The sequence below is a fragment of the Dreissena polymorpha genome, chromosome 10 (assembly GCF_020536995.1).
Source record: "Dreissena polymorpha isolate Duluth1 chromosome 10, UMN_Dpol_1.0, whole genome shotgun sequence".
In the NCBI taxonomy this organism is placed as follows: Eukaryota; Metazoa; Mollusca; class Bivalvia; order Myida; family Dreissenidae; genus Dreissena; species Dreissena polymorpha.
In genome coordinates this window covers 42,499,120-42,521,924 of record NC_068364.1, presented here as the reverse complement: position 1 = coordinate 42,521,924, position 22,805 = coordinate 42,499,120, and the positions used below count along the sequence as shown (strand labels likewise).

Here is a 22,805-nt window from a genome sequence, read left to right as displayed (position 1 = left end):
CTTATTGTTTGCGCTCCGTGTGTCAGTCTGTCTGCGTGTGTCAGTCTGTCTGTCAGTCCGTCACACTTTTCTGGATCCTGCGATAACTTCAAAGTTCTTCATATTTTTTTATGAAACTTGAAACGTGGACAGATGGCTTATAGGGAGATTATGCACGTCAATTAATTTTGTTCCTATGTCAAAAATTGTGGTTGCTATGGCAACAAATGTAAAAAAAAAATAAAAAAAAATTACTGACTGGTGGAGTTTTACCGGTAGGGGACCATATTGCTTGGCAATCTCTTGTTCCATATATACTGAAGTTGTTATCCCCCGCCATAGGCAGAGGGATATTGTTTTGGCATTTTCCGTCCGTCCGTCCGGAGCCATATCTTGGAAGTACTTTGGCGGATTTCATTGAAACTTGGTATGTGTATAAATATGGATAAGAGGATGATGCACGCCAAATGGCATTGTACACAATCTGTTAATAACGGAGTTATGGCCCTTTGTATCTTCAAAAAATGCTTTTTTGTGTGTCCGGAGCCATATTTTGGAAGTGCTTTGGCCAATATCATTGAAACTTGGTATGAGTATATATATATATATTATATATATATGGATAAGAGGATGATGCATGTCAAATGGCATTGTACACCATCTGTTAATAAAGGAGTTATTGCCCTTTTTATCTTGGAAAAAAATGCTTTTTTGATTGTCAAATATAACACTTGTGTCCAGAAGCATATTGGCTGGGGGATATCAATTCAACGAATTTGCTCGTTATAAACTCACATTTCAATGACAATTTATGATATCTGTTTTCCAGCTGTATACTGTATCATATGTAAATCATGATTGTGTTGGTATGCTTGTTTCTTTTTGTTTTTAAATGCCCCATGCTACAAAACAAATTGAATTGTTCATGCTTATATACTTTTGCCTCAAGTATTCTCATAAGGTCATTTGAAATGATGAAACAGTTGCTATTTTACGAGAACAATGATCAGAATAGATCATCTATAATTTTGTTGTGTAAAGAGGATCGATAATTGGTTAATTCTAACTTGTACTAATACTCATACCAATATTAAAACATACATTAATCCAAAGGATAAACCATTCTAGAATTTACAGAGAAAACTATTCCTTATAGATTTATTTATAATTTCTTTGCGTATAGGTGGTCGTATACAGAAATAATTAAACTAACAATCATGTTCAGGTTGCTATTATCATAAATATATATATAAACTGACAATCATGTTCAGATTACTATTATCACAAATACATGCATATATATAACAATTTTAAAAGCAATTGATATATATGTCTCATAAGCTATGTCCTTTTTACGTCCCAGTCTATACTTGGGGACATATTATATTTGCCCTGTCTGTTTGTTGGTTTGTTTGCGTCAAACTTTAACATTGGCCATAACTTTTGCAATATTGAAGAAAGCAACTTGATATTTGGCATGCATGTGTATCTCATGGAGCTGCACATTTTGAGTGGTGATAGGTCAAGGTCATCCTTCAAGGTCAAAGGTCAAATATATGGGTGGGACCTAGTGTTTCACAAACATATCTTGTTTAGTATAGACTTCAACATATCTTGGACAATACAATTTAAGAGCAATTAAGAGGTTGATGGTTCCACCCCTTTGCTTTTCTGTTGCTGAAATGGTGTTAGTACATACACCAATCAATTGTTGTTACACCGATTTACCCTGTTAATTTTTTTTGTGTGTATGGTGTCGCTTTGCTTCAGCTTGTTTTTGTGATACTGTAGATGTTGTTGAGTACTGAAAGGTAATTAGTAAGGTATGTAAAACTTAGCTTAACACCTATGGACAATGTTTTTGCATAGTTTAAATTGTATGTATGTTGAGTCATGTTATTAATTGCTTGCAATAATTTTATATTGTGAATCAATGTATGAAAAATAAACCTGAATGAAATGAAAATCATTTAAATAAAAGTTGTGTTCTTTTTGATATAGTTATGCACGGACCTATACAAACAGTCCCTGAGTTATGTCACAGGTTAGGGATAGAGTGCAACCAATATATAGGACACCTTATACACTTATAACTTAGTAACGGTACTCAAAAGGGATTTTGTGCTGAGCATGCAATATATACATGGAATATTTCACGAAGGTATAATGGTGTACTTTGAGTGAGTTGATATGCAAAACACGACTGTGCAGGTTTGATCCTTAATTCAACTGAACGTAAACAACAAAACAAATATATATGACGTATATATTGCGTATCACTCTAGTTCTGCACGAGAAAGTCATGTAAGGGGAATACCGTGCTACCAGATGTTCATGTCCGTTATTGCGTATCACTCTAGTTCTGCACGTGTAGTCATTTAGCGGCGATACCCTTCTAACAGATATTCATGTCCGTTATTGCGTTTCACTCTAGTTCTGCACGAGAAAGTCATGTAGCGATGATACCCTACTAGAAGATGTTCATGTCCATTATTGCGTATCACTATAGTTCTGCACGGGAAAGTCATGTAGCGCGGATACCCTACTACCAGATGTTTATGTCCGTTATTGCGTATCATTCTAGTCAGGCCGGGTTTCCATGTTTCCTTGTCCGTGCTCGGCGTTCGCGTTTCGTGTCCGCGTTCCGTATACGGACACGGAGTATCTAGTCCATGCATCCGCTTATTATTTTAGCCTTTCCGTGTAAAACCCGATTCCAAACGAGGTGGTACTTGGATTAAGATGTCGTTATTAGAAGAGCACACATTTTTTGTGATGACTGCAGTACAGCATGTTAGTAGACGGATTGCAGACATTGGTACTGGATAGATGTACGTGCCATCATAAGAAACCGTCGAACAAATTTATTAATTCAGATTCTAAAAACCTTATAATTATATTGATAAACATTACTGATTTATTCGTATTAGACAGACTTCAAAACTTATATGTGAAACTTATATATATAGGCAAAAAAAGAACATAAATAGCGACTTATTTTAGCGTTATATCTTGTTTGGAATATAAACTGTGTCTGTTGAAAAGCGATTATAGAGTGTACAATATGCAGACGATATATATTCGCAAATTACTATTCTCACTTACCTGAAACGCCATCAATTTACATTTCGTTGGCTATGCTTTTCCAGATGTTTTAATGCAATGTCTTTGTCTTTGAATTCTTTCATACGTTTGTTGTATATTTACTAAGTTTATTATTTTTTCACTAATATCTATGCTTGAAAGTCGACCTTTCATGTTGACTGCCGTCCGTGTACTGAGTCCAACAGATTTCAACCAGTTCGTTTTTTCGCGGACACGGACACGGAACGCGGAGACATGTAAACCCGGCCTTATGCACGTGAAGTCAAGTAGCGGAGATACCCTTTTAACAGATGTCCATGTCCGCTATTGTGTATCACTCTAGTTCTGCACGAGAAGTCATGAATCGGGGATACCCTACTACCAGATGTTCAGATCCGTTATAAGAGTACCATTTTAATTTTGTATTGGAAAGCCATGTAGCGAGGATACCGATGTTCGTGTTCGTAATTGCGTATCATAATAGGTCTGTTTGGGAAAGTCATGTTGCGGGGATACCCGAGTGCTCTATATAAATGCCCATAACAATATTTCACAATGGTTTTTGACAATTTACTTCGACAATAAATTTCAAAAGGTCAGACGTGCACGGCCTTGTAACGAGTAATACGTGACAACTCTTGATTTATTCAATTTAAACAAACACACGTGAACACACAGATAAGGCATTATCTTCTATGTTTAACTGCATAAAGAAACTTTCTATTAATAAATATTAAATATAGGCTTTAGCACTCGTGATAAATCAGTGTAATATAACCTTTATATATGAAATTTTGATTTCTTACGCTTTTTGTGCAAACAGATGACTTGTATTGGGTTTATATTGTAGACCAATCTCTTATCAAACATAAAAATAGTGTTTTTTTGTATTAATTTGTTATAATATTTCCTATTTTTGGTGCTAATAATATTGATATTTACATACTAAATTCGGGTAAAATAAATTCGGATATTGCTTTAAAATACAGTTCCAGATTATGAAGAGTTATATAAATACCGTCTTATGTTAAACTTGCGCAAGATATAAGTTACAATGAACGAAATTGTCTTTCAAATGGGTGAAGTAGTTGTGTATGTTAACTGTAATGTGGAAATAATGAAGCAGCTTCATGATTTGTAATCAAAGCACCGAAAGGCTTAAAATATGTCGCCTTAAATGGTCATGTTTGGCTTTAATTAAAAGGTCACTAATTGGACAGAATCCGGGCGGATATTAACAAAACACATTTCACAATGTCAAGATTCAAGCATGTCAAAGTACTTCATCAATAACTCTTTATACAAGTATACAATTTATACTACTAAATGCTTACATTTGTTATCAATCACTGATTTTTTTAACGATTTAAGGATCACATTGTCAAGACACAAAGAAATGCCAATATTCTCCCTCTGTTCAGAAGTACAGCGTTATAGTTTTAGTGTTGTAGCTCGTACAAGCACGTTATAAATGGCCAATTACGGGTTCAAAGAACAACAAGACCATGCTACTCAGAAAGCGTTCATCCCCAAAAACTCTTAGTCGTACAAAACACCACAGGTTACATTCAACTATTCATTTACACACAACACTACATTCCTCCCCACCTTTAAAGAAAAACTGCATAAAGTTAAATTAAACAAATTACTGAGCAACATTTTAAAAGAATAAGTAATCAAAGTAATTTGTTTCAATGTCCATGTAAATAAAACACAAAACTTCACAGTCCTTATAGATTAATCAAATCTCCACTCTCATAATAACTCTGATAAAAGTTTCTTTACTTAAACATATCAAGGAAATCTAAAGTTTCACACAATTGTTCAAAGCATAAGTATTTATGTGGGAGGTAAGTCATAATGGTAATAATAAACAACTCACATTCAACATACACTCATGGTTCAGGCATATAATCAAAGATTACTTGACTAGACAATAAACATTAGCAGCCATATGCTTAATGGGAAATCCTTTTGATACTTTGTTTAATTATTATACAACAATATAATGTTATTAACTTAATCCTAATGTCTTAAGTTTAATAGCTTGTCATTGCCTATAAATGATCATGGCGTAAAATGATTATTATTTTACATTGATAAAACAATCATTTAACAATGTTAACAATTTAAACAAAAATTAAACTTATATCAAAACTTCCAATGATTTTTCAAATACCATGATCTTGAATAAAACAGACACTGCTAACCTATGTCAGTTCAAAATCACAGAGTCTCTTAGGCATTCCCGCTGCTCTAGGTGGATTTCTGCGCAAGGGAACAGGAGTCATTGTAGGAGACAAATCAGATTGACTCGAACCAAGGTCAGGTAACTGAGGGACTGGACATTCAACAATGCTTTCAGGTTCACCCTCAGGATCAGGATCAGGAATACTAGCATTAACAGGTCTGAAATGTGAGGAATTGCGAGTAATGGTATGACCATTCCTATCAGCGATAACCATGCTTCCACGTCTCTCTTTGACTGTGTAAGGGTCAGGGTTATATGGAGGTGTAAGTTTGTCAACCTTACGCTGTTTGACCAGCACCTGGTCACCTGCTATCAATGTACACGGACTTGTGTGACGTCTGCTGTCTGCATACTGTTTCATCTTTTGCTTACTGTTTGCATCATTAATCGCCAAACGAGTAGAGACAGAAACAGGATAGACAGGCTTTGAGATTTCAGGTAGTCCCATACTCATCTTTCTCCCAACAAGGGCTTCAAAGGGGGATATCTGAGTGGATGCATGGGGAGTTGCTCTATAGTGCATGAGAAAATCATGAAATTCATCTCTCCAATCACGGTTCGCAGCAACTGCAGCCCTAACAAACTTGTTAAGTGTGGCCATAAACCTTTCTACAGTTCCGTTGGCCTCAGGCCAAAGAGGAGTAATTCTTCGGTGTTTGAACCCACAGGTAGAAGCAAACTCTGCAAATTCCTGTCCCTGAAATGGAGGACCATTGTCTGACTTCAGGACAGAGGGAAATCCTTGTCGAGCAAAGATAGACTTCAATCTAGGTACAACAACTCTGGCAGCTGTCGAATAAACAATCTCCACTTCTGGGAACCGGCTGTGTTCATCCATTACAACAAGCAAGTATTGGCCAGATGGGAAAGGACCTGCAAAGTCAACAGCAACTTCTTCCCATGGCTTAGAAGGAAGCTTTGTAGGACAGATAGGTTCTCGTTTGTTTGGACCGGGATATGAAGCCTGACATGGGATACAAGATCTAACCGCATCCTCAACCATCTTATCAATGCCGGGGAACCACACCTTCTCCCTAACTAGTTGCTTTGTCTTAACCATGCCTTGGTGGGTATGGTGAGCAATTTCGACAACATGCTGCTGCAAGGAAGTGGGAACAACAATGCGGTGGTCACGCAAAATAACACCATCTACTATCGAAAACTCATCTCGAAACCTGACAAAGGACGTACAATCGGAGTGAGACCAGTTGCCGGACTGAATGGCTGTCATAACTTTCTGCAGTGTAGCATCCTCTCTGGTTGCGGTTTGAATCTCCTGTAAGGACATAGCTTTCGGTACTGCCTTCTGGACAATGAAAGCAACATGGGCCTCAGCTGCATTATCACGTTTTGGCTTCGTGAATGGGTGCCTGCTCATATAGTCAGCAGGATTCAGGTCATCTTTACCTGGACGATACTCGAGTGTGAACTGATACGGCATCAACCGAAGACGCCATCTCTCAATGCGCGCAGAAGCAGGTTTACGACTGTTCACAAGACCTAGAAGGGGTTTGTGATCTGTGATCACCTTGAATTCAGAAGCAAAGAGATACAGATGGAAGTGCTCAACACCATAAACAACAGCTAACATCTCACGATCTGTTTGTGAATATCGCTGTTCCACGTCTGTGAGTGCACGGCTTCCGTAACATATAACTCTACCTTCCTGAGTGAGAATCGCTCCGACTCCAACAGGGGATGCATCAACAAGAACCTCAGTTGACTTGTTCTGGTCAAAGTAAGCCATCACCTTAGTACTAGACAGAGCAGATCGCAAACTATCAAAAGCATTTTGGGCATCACTTGACCAATCCCAAGGAACATCTTGCCTAGTGAGACGTCTGAGTGGCTCAGTCATGGTTGCATAGTGAGGTATGTATCGAGAAACATACTGCGTCATGCCAAGGAAAGATCTTACTTCAGCTGGGTTTTGAGGAGCTGAGTGACCTACAATAGCCTTAATTTTTTCTGGATCAGCCAAAACACCTGTATCGCTGAAAACATGGCCAAAGAAAGAGATTTTGTTTACAGAAAAGATACATTTATCTCTGTTGAGTTTGGCACCACATCTGTTCAGTCGCTCCAATGTAAGGCTAAGTGCTCGATCATGATCTGACTGAGATTTACCATGAATAATGATGTCGTCTGCCAAGTTCTTTGCACCAGGGATGTCAGCAAGGAGGTCTGCAACCGTCTTCTGGAAAATTTCAGATGCAGCATTCACACCAAACAATAGACGTTTGTAGCGCCGTAAACCAACATGAGTGACAAAAGTAGTGATGTACCTGCTGGACTCATCAAGTTCAAGTTGGTGATATGCGTTGGACAGATCAAGTTTGCTGAATACTGTAGAACTATTCAAATCTGACATAAGTTCTTCCACAGTTGGCATAGGGTGTTTCTCCCTAGAGATAGCCTTGTTAGCCTCACGCATGTCAATGCAAACACGAACACCTTTTGACTTTTTGGGGACAACTACAACGGGGCTTACCCAGGGTGTGGGACCTGAAATAGGCTCAATAATATCAAGGTCTTCAAGACGCTTGAGTTCAGCCTCAACATCTTTGCGTATATGGAATGGAATTCGCCTATGACGCTGTGTCACTGGGGGAACATCATGATCAATGTGCAGTTTCACAGAGATGCCCTCTATCTTGCCCATCTTGCCATCAAACAGAGAAGGGTACTGATCTGGAATAGAACTTGAAGCTGCAAACGAAGAAAATGCAAACAGAGGTCAAGGTCATCACTGGAGATGATGTGTGCATAATTTTGCTCTCCAAAATTTACATTAAAATACATGTTTATAGTGACAAAAAAATGAGAAATTATAGTACAACATGTTCATAATTGTGCTTTGAATGTTGTGACAAAGTTACATCCAGGAAATTGTAGTGTGATAAAAAGCAGTTTAGAAGTGTTTATAACAAAGGATTTCACAAAGGATTTTACAATTTGTGTGTGATAGGTGTTTTGACTTGTAAAACACATGCTTTTGAGAAAACCCCTGTGCAGGAACTTTCCATGCGGATTAAAGAGATTATAACTGTGACAGCTCTGAGTGTTAAAGATTAGATGTGTTGTCTAAAGAACACTGGGAAAATAACTGTAGTTGTTCATAAACACAATGAGCAGTAATACAACAAAAAACCAGCCTAAGCTTAACTTTACAGGGACAAAACCACAAACAAAGCCGGCTGTCAAAAAATATAGGCCAGATACTAGTGACAATAGCAATTCGAGCATGGATGAGCTCAATTCAATACATGTGCAACTTCAAGCAATGACTGATGGCATATCAAGCTTGAGGGAAGATCTCAAGAGTATGCTTCGTAAAGATGAAATCGAACAACTTATCACCAACGCAGTCACTAGCTTAATGCATAAAATGGAACAAAATATGAATAAAAACATAGATAAAATAGTTAATGAAAAATGCAAAGAAATGCAAGAACGAATAGATTCCTTGGACTTTGAGAATAAAGGTCTGAAAGACACATTGCAGAAATTGGAAAACAATAACAAAAGTAATCTTAAGTCACTTCAGGAACAAATAGACAGGACAGATGAAATCAGCAGAATGGCAAGTAAGAAAGCCAACTATAATGAACAATTCTCCAGGAAGAACAACATAAAAATACAAAATATACCTGAGAGCAAAGATGAAAATGAGGAATCACTGACCAAAACGGTAACCGGGATCCTGAACACTCATGCCGAGGTAGACTTGCAGCCTATTGATATAGTAGCTATGCATCGTATTCCCACAAAACAGGGACAGACCCGCCCAGTGCTCATCAAACTGAGAAATAACTCAATTAAATCTGCCATAATGAAGAAACGGACACCAATGAAGAACGGCGGATACAAACTTGTTGATGACGTCACTAAGCCCAACCAGGGGCTTATCAGCAGGCTCCACCTACATCCAGATATCCAAAGTGCCTGGTATTTTAATGGTGCGGTGTACGGGCAAACTGTCAAGGATGAACGTGTTAAATTTGACATCTATGACAATGTGACTGGTGTAATAGAAGAATTCAGGCAGTACAGACGTAATGGCATGCAAAGTCGCTAGAAGTCACTAAAACATTACAAACTTACATGGGAGTTTAGAAGGAACAGTGGAAGCCGAAAGTAAGAGTGATGACATTTACAAGCTAAAGTGGTATGTACCACATCCTATTATATCTTTTATGATGGCATTTTTAAATTACAAATTAATGCCTATATTATATGTTGAATATGCTTGTATGTGTGTGTTTTTTGTGGGTTTTTTTTCCCGCAAATTGGAAATAACTATTCTTACACTTAAACACCTTCCTCGACATAACCATAAAACCTTTTGAAAAAAAAAAAATAAATCAATTAAAAATCTATAATACATAACGATAAGGATTTTGATAAAGTGAAAACTTGCAAATGTAAACAAAGATACAAACTATACTATAATCGGTTATGTTCTAAAAACTGACCATAGATTGTTGACTTCTATTTTTAAGTATACCAATATAGTCTTTATCTATATAATCGGTTATGTTCTAAAAACTGACCATAGATTGTTGACTTCTATTTTTAAGTATACCAATATAGTCTTTAACTATATATACCCTAAAAAGATCATAGTCTTTATCAAACTTCCTAAGTGTATGGCAGCTCTATCTCCTGAGTAGCACAACAAATCATAAATTTATACACAGGTGATACAATAGCTTGTAAGCATGGATATATTTATCAAATTATTATAGTAGAAATATGTATTTGTCTGGAAATTTATTGTAAAAACATAAATTAATGATACTATGATATAATTGTGTTCAATGTAACCAGACCCATTATATATGAAGGGATTGTGTTAAATCCTCTGTGTAGTTCTACCCTATACTATAGTATATTCAGGATGATTTTTTTTTCTATATGTACATAATTGGTCAACTGTTGGAAGTAAACACTGTTGTTGCATAATATGTGGTACATTAAGATACATTATCGTGCAGATGTCATTGCAGTATTGAGAAAAATAAATATTGACACTACTGTTATTCTAACAATTTATAAACTCAAAACATGTCTATATGCCCTCTATATATGCTTGAACAAGTTTTAAGCTGCATGAATGTTTATATGAATTACATTATCATCACTAAAGGGTTTTCAATATTCGACCATTTAAATAATCTAGCACAGAATGAAATAACAGTTAATCAGTTACTGTTTTAAAATATATCTTAGAATCAAAACAGTAGTTTAATACACCTATACCCAGTGTATCGCTATTTTAAAACTTAGTTCATATAGACTAAATCATTGATTTTCCAGTATAAACCTATGTAGGTCAATTACTAGGACTCTAGTGTCCTTACAAATTTTATCCTTTTACCCACTATGGTTGCAATCTACATTTTTGCTGCCATGCTCTCATTATATTCTATTAATGAAAAAAAAATCGCAGCGCAAAATTTTTTATGGTAAAAATTGATTTGCATATTGTTCTTGTCAATGAATATATCTTCTTAATATGCCTGCTTTAATACGCCTTCGTAATTTGGTTACGTCTACATATAAATGAATATAATTGAAACACATGTACGTTGATGACAACCCTTTATTTATCAGGGATGTTTTTGTACCCTGCTTTAATTATATGTAAAACACATAATTATTATGTTTACGTTCGTAATAAGCATGTCTAGATTTTGTAATAAAACATGTTTAGATAAATTAAACTTTCTTAGTCAAAAACTATTTGGTAATCTATTAAATATGAACGTTAATGAAAATTCTTATTCTATCAGGAATGCTTTGTACCTTGTTTTGATTATATGTTAAACACATATTATGTTTTTGTTGTAATAAACATGTGTAGATGTAGATTTTTTTTATCAGGGATGTTTTTGTACTTAGCTTTAACTATATGTTAAACACATAATTATTATGTTTTTGTTTGTAATAAGCATGTGTAGATGTAAATTTTGCAAAAAAAACATGTTTAGATAAATTTAACTTCCTTGTCAAAACCTATTTAGTTATATATAAAATATGAATGTTAATGAAAATTCTTATTCTATCAGGGATATTTTTGTACCTGGTTTTATTAACATGTTAAACACATATGTTTTTTGTTGTAGTAAGCATGTGTAGATGTAGATTTTATAAAAAAAAATATGTCTAGATAAACTTAGCTCTTATTTTTATTTTATTGCATAATGTTTTAAATATTAAAATAAAAAAAATTCTGAAAAGCATGCAGAATTAAATGACCATCAAAATCTATTGCATTCAGGTTTGTTTGTGTGAATCATGAAGATTTTTTTGTCACTCTTCCCTTTTAATGTTCACCATAAGGGATACACCACCAAAATAATATCATGTAAACAAATCTACATATGTTGTAAAATTATGTATTTTTGATGTAAATAAGTCCATATGTTTGATTGTAACCACAATCATTCATTATACATTAAGCCTCCTTTTGTACATTTTGTTTCTTTTGTTCATATATTATATGTTTGTGTTGAATTTGCTGAATTGTTTGTGTTCTAAAATGCAGAATTTAAAAGTTATGATTATTGTATTTTATACATTATGCAAAGATACCTGTTTTATGATTCATATGTTAAAGCACTTTTGTCATTGGTATAACCATGGATAATCTAAAATTAATCTCATACAACTGTAGGGGCCTAAATAACACTAAAAAACGTAGAGATGTCTTTGATTTTTTAAAAACAAAACAAGCACACATTTATTGTCTCCAAGACTGTCATTTTACTCCTGATATGAAAAATAGAATATATTCAGAATGGGATGGAGACTGTTTTTTTAGTTTTGGGCAATCAAATTCAAGAGGAATTTGCGTTTTGTTTAAAAAAAACTTACCAATCACAGTGAATAAAATTGAAAATGACTCTCTTGGAAACTACTTACTTTTAGATTTGACATATATGACAAACAGTTTTACCTTATGTACATTATACGGGCCCAATAAAGATACGCCCACTTTTTTTACAGACCTCTTTAAAAAAATAACAGATTTTAATACTGATAAATATATAATATGTGGAGACTTTAATTGTGTATTAGATGTAAACTTGGATTATCAAAATTATGCATCCATTAACAATAATAAAAATGCAAGAAATACACTGCAATCTATTATAAGAGATAACAATATAATTGATACTTTCAGATATCTAAATGGCACTATCCAACAATATACATGGAGACGGTTAACACCATTACAACAGGCTAGACTTGATTTTTTCCTTACTTCAAATAATCTGTCATCCAAAATTAGAAAATCTACTATTGATTCATGTTATAAGTCAGATCATTCCATCATTGACCTAGAAATAATTTTTGAGGATGTAGCACATGGAAAAGGGCTATGGAAATTCAACAATTCACTCTTAAAGGACATTGAATATTTAAACTGCATTAATACTTTGATAGAAAATATTAAACTACAGTACTGTATACCTATCTACAACATAGAAAACATAGAAAATATTCACAATAGCACCATACAGTTTGTCATCAATGACCAATTATTTCTTGAAACATTACTTATGGAAATAAGAGGAAAAACTATTTCTTTTTCATCATATAAAGCTAAACAGAACAAAAACCATGAATCAAATTTAATTAAGAAAATTGATATACTTCAAAAATCATTAACTGAAACTAATTCTGACCAACTCCGTGAGCTACAAAATGAATTAGAAAATGTGAGGGAAAGTAAACTTAAAGGATCTCTTATTCGTTCTAGAGCTAAATGGATGGAAGATGGAGAAAAACCCACAAAATACTTTTGCTCGCTTGAATCTAATCATTATACAAATAAGTCTATACCTTTTATTGAATTAGAAAACGGGGCTAAGTTAACAGAGCAAAACGATATTTTAAAAGAAGCTGTTTCATTTTATAAAACATTATACAATAAAAATGACAACGAAATAAAATACGATATTAATGCTGATCTATGTAATATTAATATACCTAAATTAAATAAAGTGCAATCTGACTCATTAGAAGGACTGCTGAATATTGAAGAAGTATCAATAACACTTAAAAATATGAAACATGATAAAAGTCCAGGTTCTGATGGATTCACTGCGGAATTCTTTAAGGTTTTTTGGAGTAAGTTAGGCCACTTCATAGTGAGAAGTCTAAATTATGCTTTTATTACAAATTCCTTGTCCATAACACAAAAACATGGAATTATTACTTGTGTTCCAAAAGAAAACAAACCGAGATGTTACCTGAAAAACTTACGACCATTGACATTATTAAATGTAGTTTACAAACTAGCATCGGGTTCCATTTCAAATAGATTAAAGACAGTACTTGATATTTTAATTTCCAAAGATCAGACAGGTTTCATTAAAGGTCGATTTATTGGTGAAAACACCAGACTACTTTACGATATATTGAAATATGCTGAAGATAATAATTTACCTGGGTTACTTATGACAATCGACTTTGAAAAAGCGTTCGATACTTTATCCTTCCAGTTTATAGAAACAACTATTAGATTTTTTAATTTCGGACCAATGTTTCAAAAATGGATATTTATGTTCTTGTATAATACCATGGCCTCCATACAAATAAATGGATTCTTGTCAGATACTTTTTGTATAGAAAGGGGATGTCGTCAAGGAGACCCAATCAGCGCTTACATTTTTATTATTTGTGCAGAAATTCTTGCTATTAAAATAAGGGAAAGCAAAGAAATTAAAGGTATAACTATAAATGACCTACAATATAAAATATCACAATTTGCGGATGATACATCTTTATTTCTGGACGGATCAGAATCATCTCTTAATTCTACATTAGATATGCTTCATGAATTTTCATTATACTCTGGACTTAACATAAACTATGAAAAAACTAATTTAATTTGGATAGGCTCTATGAAATATAGTACTAGATCAATAAAAACTAAATACAAACTGACATGGGGAGCTACTACCTTTAAGGTTCTAGGAATAATGTTTGATATTAATTTAGAAAAAATGGTAATGACAAATTTTGAAAACAAAATCGAAAGTATTAAAAGATCAATAAGTCATTGGAATCGCAGAAATATTACTCCTCTAGGAAAGATAACCATTGTTAAATCATTATTTCTACCTTTACTTATTCATCTATTTGTATCACTACCAACTCCAAGCGTAGACACTATGAAAACAATAAATCAATACTTTTATGACTTCAATTGGGCAGGACCGAGCAAAATTAAAAAAACAGTAATTGTTAAAGATTATAATGAAGGTGGATTAAATATGATAGATATATGTTCTTTTGAAAACTACATGAAAATAACATGGCTTAAAAGAATAGTGTCAGGAGAAGGAAATTGTTATGCACTGGCTAAATCGTTAATAGATTTTAAAATATTATTCAATACTGGTAAAATGTATGCCGAAAAAATATGTTTACACTTGAGAAATAAATTTTGGCTTGATGTTTTGAAAAACTATATATTGTATATTGAAAAGCTGCCAATATTAAATTGTGATGATATTTTAGATATGCCTCTCTTTTATAATCATAATTTTAAAATTAGCAATAGCTTTATCTATATTAAATGTCTATATGAAAGAGGCATTCGGTTTGTGAGAGACATAATGATAGAAAGAAACTGCTTCATTTCCAAAGAATCTTTGGATACACAACTTGGAACAAATGTAAACTTCCTATTGTACCAAGGATTAATAAACGTAATAAAGAAATACATTGACAATTTTGAAGACCTGCCAAATTTTGACAAAAACACTAAAGGACCCATATTACCAACTTACATAAAAAAAATATTAACCAGTCCGAAAGAAGAGAAACATATTTATAAAACATTAATTCAAAACAATGACATTCCAGCTTGTAACACTAAATGGAACTCAGAATTTTTAAATATTGATTGGAAAAAAGTGCATGGACTTGTTTTCAATCTAACTAAGGAAACATATATCAGATGGCTCCAGTACAGAATAGTCCACAGAATATTGGGAACAAAATCCCTAATGTTCAAAATGAAAATTGTTACAAATAATCTATGTACATTCTGTAATTTGGAAGTTGAAAATATAATTCACTTGTTCTGGAACTGTCCATATACCCAAGAAATTATTAAATTTGTTGTTGATATTGTTCGTAGAAGTAGACCAAGCATACATATTCCCATTACATGTCAGGATCTAGTACTTGGAATTATTAATCCAAAAATGAATGATTTAAATATAGTTTGCCTAGAGCTTAAACGGTATATCTTTCATTGTCAAAGAAAAAACAGAATCCCCTCAAAGTACGGACTTGTAAACGGAATGAAACAAACTTTTGAAATTTACAAAAGCACAATTAAATCAGATGAAGAATTAAAAATATGGTCCCTTGTGAAAATATTTACTGACATCACATATAATGACATAACTAACCATAACACATAATTCAACTAATACATATGAATTTGTTTTGTTGTTCTTGTAAACTCTGCATTATCAGCTTGCGTATATAATGCAATTCAGCACCCATACTAAATTTTTTTTTTTTTTTTTTTTTTTTTTTTTTCTAATGTGCAATTTTTTATGTTAAATGATATGTACATACTTATATTCAACACTAATTTAGTTTGTATTGAACAAACTAGTGTATGTTGTTGTTGTTACATACTTGTACTATAACTCAATTATAATTGTATATGAATGTATGTTTGAATTTAATTACCAAATTGCTATACATGAACTACTTTGTTATATGCTATACATGAACTACTTTGTTATATGAAATTCATAATGTATGTAATATTCTACGGAGTGAATAAAATTTTGCAGGTAAAAAAAAAAAAAAAAAAAAAAAAAAAAAAAAAAAAAAAAAAAAAAAAAAAAAAAAAAAAAAAAGAAAATGCAAACTGAACAATATCCAGAGCTTGAGCAGTTTTGGCCCCAAGGAGACAGCTGGACTGCCCAGAGTCAGTGTTACCTACAACATACATGTCAGCAGTAACTGTTTTACCCTTATAATTGATGGTTGTTCTAAAATAACCCTTAACATCTAAAGGTTGAGATGCACCGTATGCAAAAATCAATGGTACAGGCTGTTGAAGAGAAGGTTTGCTGCTCATGTTATTGTAAATATTTTCATTCATTATATTTACACTAGAACCAGTATCAATATAAAATTTAACATCACTGTTAAAAATATTAACACAAACAGAGGGTATGCTAGAATTTGTACAACAAAGGTTAAATACAGATTCATCACTAGAACTATTTTGTGTAGCTTCTGAAGTACTGGCTTCTGTATAGTTCACATGTTGTAATCTTGATCTGCAAACTGTTTGAAAATGATTTAATTTGCCACAATGATGACACTTCTTCCCAAATGCCGGACACTTCCGGTCTACATGTTTGCCACCACAGTTACGACAGTCAGTGCCAGTTCTTGATGCCTGGGATGGGTTGTTGTAGGAACCACGACCTCGTGAAGATACACTACGACCACTCGAAGACACACCACGACCACGCGAAGACACACCACGACCACGCGAAGACACACCACGACCACGCGAAGATACACCACGACCACGCGAACCACCAGGGATAGTGTGGATAGCGTTAGCGTTAGCTGCTTGCCGTCCCTCCATGTCAGACGCTCTAACCTCGGAAACCTCCAATGCGCGAGCCTCTTCAATAAGTCTGTCAAGAGTAAAGTTATTTCGCAGAGCTTGACGTCTGATGCGTGTAGACGTGCATCCTTGTATAACTTGGTTAAGGATCTCAGTGTCCTTGTTGTGAAATTCACATGTCGCTGCAAGGGTTCTTAGCCTTGTGTAAAAGGTGTCGATCGACTCACCAGATTCTTGTTTCGACAGCCTAAACTTATAGATTTCGTAGGTAAGATTCTGTTTCGGAGTGAAATAGTTTTTGAATGAGGAACACAATTTTCCATATTCGTCAGGGGTTTCTATGTTATCACCGTTTTCATTCTGTACAGTTGTAGTAGAACCTACCCCTTTTTGTTCATCAGTGAACGAGTCATATATGTCGAAACACTCTTCGCCACAGTAATGCAGAAGGAGAGCCTTTTTGCGCTTGTCAATATCAATGTCCAGTGCACAGATTAAATTGTCTAATTTTTCCGTCCACTTACGCCACCGTACGCCGGCTGAATTTGACGAAGAATTTGACGTGTCGCCGCTGTCATGGATGTTGAACGAAGGAAATGGAGGAAGGTTGGCCATCCTCGTCGCCAGTTTAGTGTTGTAGCTCGTACAAGCACGTTATAAATGGCCAATTACGGGTTCAAAGAACAACAAGACCATGCTACTCAGAAAGCGTTCATCCCCAAAAACTCTTAGTCGTACAAAACACCACAGGTTACATTCAACTATTCATTTACACACAACACTACAATAGTAAGGCACACATATAGTCGTGTTACCCATTATTATAGTTCAGAGAAAAAGCCTGGTGTAGTACCCCAGAGGGGGTAATCACGTGACAAACAAGATGGCGACGTCCATGACGAGGCAGGTATTTTTCGTCTTTTAACACCCTTTATTGCTTGTTTTATTTTTTTATTCCACTCACTTTTCCAGCCATATTAGGAAGACAGTTAATCGCTTATATTTCATAGTAATATTCACTCTACATCTCGACTTTACTCGGTGCGAAATTTCTTAGCGGGATGACATAATTAGGGCTGCGCTAGTAAAATTTGCGGGGAGTAAAGTCGAGATATAAAGCGAATTTAAATACGAAATAAACGCTAATCACTATTTTATTGATATGTCTGGAAAGTGAGCGTCATTTAAACAATAAACAGAAGTAATAAGGGTATAAAAAGGCAAAAAATAACTGTCTCGGCATGGACGTCACCATCTTGACTATCACGTGATACCCTCATCCTGTCAAAAATGGGCTCATAAATGTGATATAATTTAAAACCTTAAATGAGTCACCATTACCATTTTAATAATTAACATGGAGCGAAATCCTTCAGACGAGATATCATGTTGATAAAATCGTTCATAGCCCTCTGTTTGGCGTTGTTGGAACATCACTATTGTTTCATTATTCAATGCAATTAGAATAAACAATATTCCTGTAATTCAATTTAATAAATAACGCGTTTTTTATTGTTAGTAAACTGTCAAATGATGTAAATGTCATATTTACTTCCATTTTAATGCCCAAATTTTTAAAGCTAATATACTTAAATTATACCGTGGCCATGAAATCAAACCGATACACTGGCTTTTGCATCTAAGGAAGTTTGATAAATTATATTTAGCAACAATAATTAAAACATTTTTTTTTAAATTTATTTATTTTGTTTAGCATACATATCATTGCAACATTAGCATGGCTTTTCTTTAATCGCTCCACCAGCCGCCAGAAACACTGAAAGAGACATTTAAAGTCAAGTAAATTATAGCACATGGAACTTATTTAAACAAACAATCAATGAACTGAAAAATTCGTTTAATCTCAACCAGTGTGATGATATTAAATTCAATTGAATTAATAAAATTCTATGCGATGGCTCCGTACATACAAAATTCCTCAATTACCATCAATTAAGAGGCCATAAATCTAAAGTTGATCCCAACAAAACTTGAAAGTGTACAGAATCATATTAAACATTAATTTTAAAGGGACTCTGGTAATAAATAACATATATTATACAATAAAAACGTGTCATGCTTATTCATATTTGTACAATTAACCAAATAAAACTAAAACACACAATTGTTAAAAAAATAATAAACAAAATGGTTGCTTCATACGACATCCTCATCTCGATATAGTGGTCAATTGCGCCAATTTATTTTACAATCACATAATGCTTGACAAAGTTGTGGTCCAAACACAACTTTACTTTAACCATGTCTTTAGAGGCAACAAGGTTCACCCACTTCTTCGTGACCATGACCTAGCCATGTCATCAATGACAATTTGCATCAATATCCATAAGATTATAGATAGTCATATACCAGCTTAAATACATGGTAATCTCTATGTCCGTAAGAACTTTCTTTTAAAATACTAGTATTCTGTGACAAAACAAGAACTGATTCCAGAGGATGACACATGCCCCTGCTGGGTTTTTGACATTTGGGATAGGGACCTTGGTCAAACACACGACAGACCAGCTGCACCTCTTAATGCAAAATCCATAAAGAGACCTGAGCCGCGCGTGTCACTTCGTCTTCTGTGCTACACATTTGTACCAAGTTATTTTAAAAGCAATTCATTGATAACAAAGATGTTGACCCAACACGCCTTTAAATGCCGATGCTGAAATATGATCTTGAAAGTATAAGTGTGACTTTGACCTTTGACCTGGGGAACTGGGTCTTGCGCATGACACTTCGTCATATTGTGCTATACGTTTGTGCCACGTTATTTTAAAATCCATCCACTAATGACAAAAATATGGACAGGACACGCCTATCAATGCACTTAAAATAATACCTTAAAAGGTTAATTGCGACCTTGATTTTTGAGATAAGGATGGTCTTAAGCCCGACATTCCCTCTTACTGTGCTACATATTTGTGCCAAGGTATTTTAAAATCCATCAACTTATGACATACATATGGACTGGACACATCTATAAATGCACAATCATGAAATATACCGGTAAGCTTGAAAGTCTAAGTGTGACCTTGACATTTTAGCTAGGGACCTAGGTCTTTCAAGCCTCACTTCCTCATACTGTGCTTTACATATGTGCCATGTCATTTTAAAATCCATTAATGACAAAGATATCGACCAAACAGGCCAATCAATGTAGAATCTTAAAATATGACCTTAAAAAGCTAAGTGTGACCTTGAACTTTGAGACAGGGACCAGGGTCTTGCACGTGACACTTCCTCTTACTATGCTACACATTTGTGCCAGGTTATTTAAAAATCCACCCATAAGTTGTAAAGATATAAACGAGACACACAATTGTGGACAGACGTACTGACCAACATACGATTAAAACAAGAGCACCACATAACGGGTGCCAACGCTCGGCTGTGGGTGCAATTTTGAATAAATGAAAGTTTGTCAGAATTTTTTTTTTGTCGTCACAGTGACCTTGACCTTTGACCTAGTGACCCAAAAATGGGTGTGGCGTGTAGAACTCATCAAGATGCATCTACATATGAAGTTTCAAAGTTGTAGGTGGAAGCACTTTGATGTTAGAGCAAAATGTCAAGGTTTCAGCACGACGCGGACGGCGGACGAAGAGCTTGCTATGACAATACCTCGGGTTTTCTCCAAAAACAGCCGAGCTAAAAATTATGTGCCAGCCTTTAGGCATAAAAATTCATCTCTTTTCTTAATGCATGTCATACACAATATTTCTCCTATATAGAAGTACAACCATGCCACTCCTTTTATCACAAGCCAATACCTGTAGGGTGTAGTACACCAGGACTTGATCTTGTGTAGTTTATCAGCACCTGGACCTTCTAGTGTCTGGTCAGTTACTGTAAATTAATTAATGTATAAATATTATAATTTAACAATACTTAGTATTCATTCGTAAAATGAACCCTTATATGTATATATAGGAAAGGGGTCATTTCATAATGACAATTCTTGCGTGCAGTGGAACATTAAAGTTCTAGTAAAACCTTCTTGAATAAAATGTGCACGAGAAAACCTGTATGAGCAAGTGCACTTTAGTTAATGTCTTTAAATGGCACTATTTTCAGAAAAGAAATCCTACCAGGACCATGTTGTGAATAATTTTTTTATTTTTTTTAAAGAGTCCATCAATAAAGGATTGCTTTTTATAAAATGTATAGCCATTACACGTAAAATTAGGAAATTTATGGTATTTTTAAAATGTATTCCTACATATAAAAGCAGGGGGGACATCATTATTTGTCCTGTTTGTGCAGCAATTGCAATTTAATCACAAAGTAGCCTCATATCACAGATAAGAAATGTTTGTGAAACATGCATGCCATCCTAAATGCATATTTACAGTACAATAGTACGTTCATATGCTACCATACAATAAAAGATCCTGAATAGAAATGTCTTGGCAAAAACATGAAAATACAATTATCATATTATGTGTTCCCAGGACAGATGAGAAATTACTTCATGAAATAGAAAGGTTAGAATGTGAGCTTGACCTTGTGTTATGTTAGTTACAGGCAACTTAGGTTGAGAGTGTCAAGAGGTACTTAAGTATATCTCTCAGATACTATTTTTATACAACAAAACCATATACCGGGTAAAGATGTGACCTTGACCTTTGGAGTATCAACACCAAAATGGATAGAAGTCTTCGTCTTGGCATAAAGAACTGAAAAAATCACTTGAATAAGGTTGCTAATAAAGAAAATTAATAATATGGCCTAGTGACATGGACCTTCAAGATATTAACGCCAAAATCAATAGCTGTCTTCCTCCAGTGGTAAGCAACAACTAATCCAAATATGAGGAAGAGTCACAGACAGAACTTAAGATATCCCTTCAACAAGGCTGTCACATAAAGGAAGTATGTATGTGACCTTTACCTTAGAGGAATCAAAGCCAAATTCAATAGGGGTCTTCCTCTAGTGGTGAGCAGCATGTCATGTGATTGATGACAAATGTTCAGGGTTATATCCGAAATTTAAGTTCAGTGTTGTTTCTCTCATCGGTCTAGAGGGTTGATGTCACATTTGCTTCAAATTCTGCACTTAGATGCCAAGACGTCCCTAAACCTGTAATGCAGGAACGTTGACTCACATGAGCAGCAATACTTAAGGTAAAGTAGTAGTTATAACAATCTACGTGTCTAACTACATGTAGCAACAATTTCCTTGTATAGATATAGTACAATTAAATAATCTTCAAAACATAATCATACAGTTGTTTTTTTACCGGTATTTGAAATGTAAAACATCAAACTTTATAATATTTCTCTGTCTTCATTGTTAATCATATTTATACATATCAAGACATGATATATAGTCTCAGTATAGCCCCCAGGGATTGTTCTTGAAGTATGGGTATATATGTGTCTTGTTCTGAGAAAACTGGGCTTAATGCATGTGCGTAATCTGTTGTCCCAGATTAGCCCGTGCAATCCGCAAAGTCTCTTTTTAGCAAAAATCCAATATAAGTGTAAAAGTGTCGTCCCTGATAAGATATAACAAGATATAATTGGGACAAATCTTCTGACCAAGTTTCATGAAGATCAGAAAATAAATGTGGCCTCTAGAGTGTTATCAAGGTTTTACTATAGCCATATAAGGAAAAATGCCCCGCCCCCTGGCAGCCATGTTTTTCAACCAACCAGCATCATTTTTGTAATTCTTCTAAGATATTATCGGGATGAATCTTCTGACCAAGTTCAGACTTCTGACTATATAAAATGTGGCCTCTAGAGTGTAAACAAGATTTTACTATAGCCATATAAGGAAAAATGCCCCGCCCCTTGGCAGCCCTGTTTTTCAAGCAATTGTAACCATTTTCGAACTCATCCAAGATATTAT

General features: G+C 34.5%; 2 protein-coding genes and 1 long non-coding RNA gene across 3 annotated transcripts in view; 1 reads left to right on the top strand and 2 right to left on the bottom strand.

Annotated features, from left to right (window-relative positions):
• LOC127848525 (uncharacterized) overlaps positions 1-837 on the top strand; it is a 17,221-nt gene extending 16,384 nt beyond the window's left edge. The window contains exon 2 of the mRNA XM_052381039.1: positions 1-837. This exon is cut by the window's left edge and continues 1,490 nt beyond it. The gene's annotated coding sequence lies outside the window, so the exon portion shown is untranslated.
• Positions 1-22,805, bottom strand: part of LOC127848524 (retinol-binding protein 4-like) — a 119,847-nt gene that overhangs the window by 33,497 nt on the left and 63,545 nt on the right. The window lies entirely within an intron of this gene.
• LOC127848528 (uncharacterized) lies at positions 18,625-22,043 on the bottom strand. Its single transcript, XR_008034567.1, has 3 exons — positions 21,843-22,043; positions 20,723-20,798; positions 18,625-18,717 (listed from the first exon to the last, which is right to left on the bottom strand). It is a non-coding gene; the product is annotated as an uncharacterized LOC127848528 (long non-coding RNA).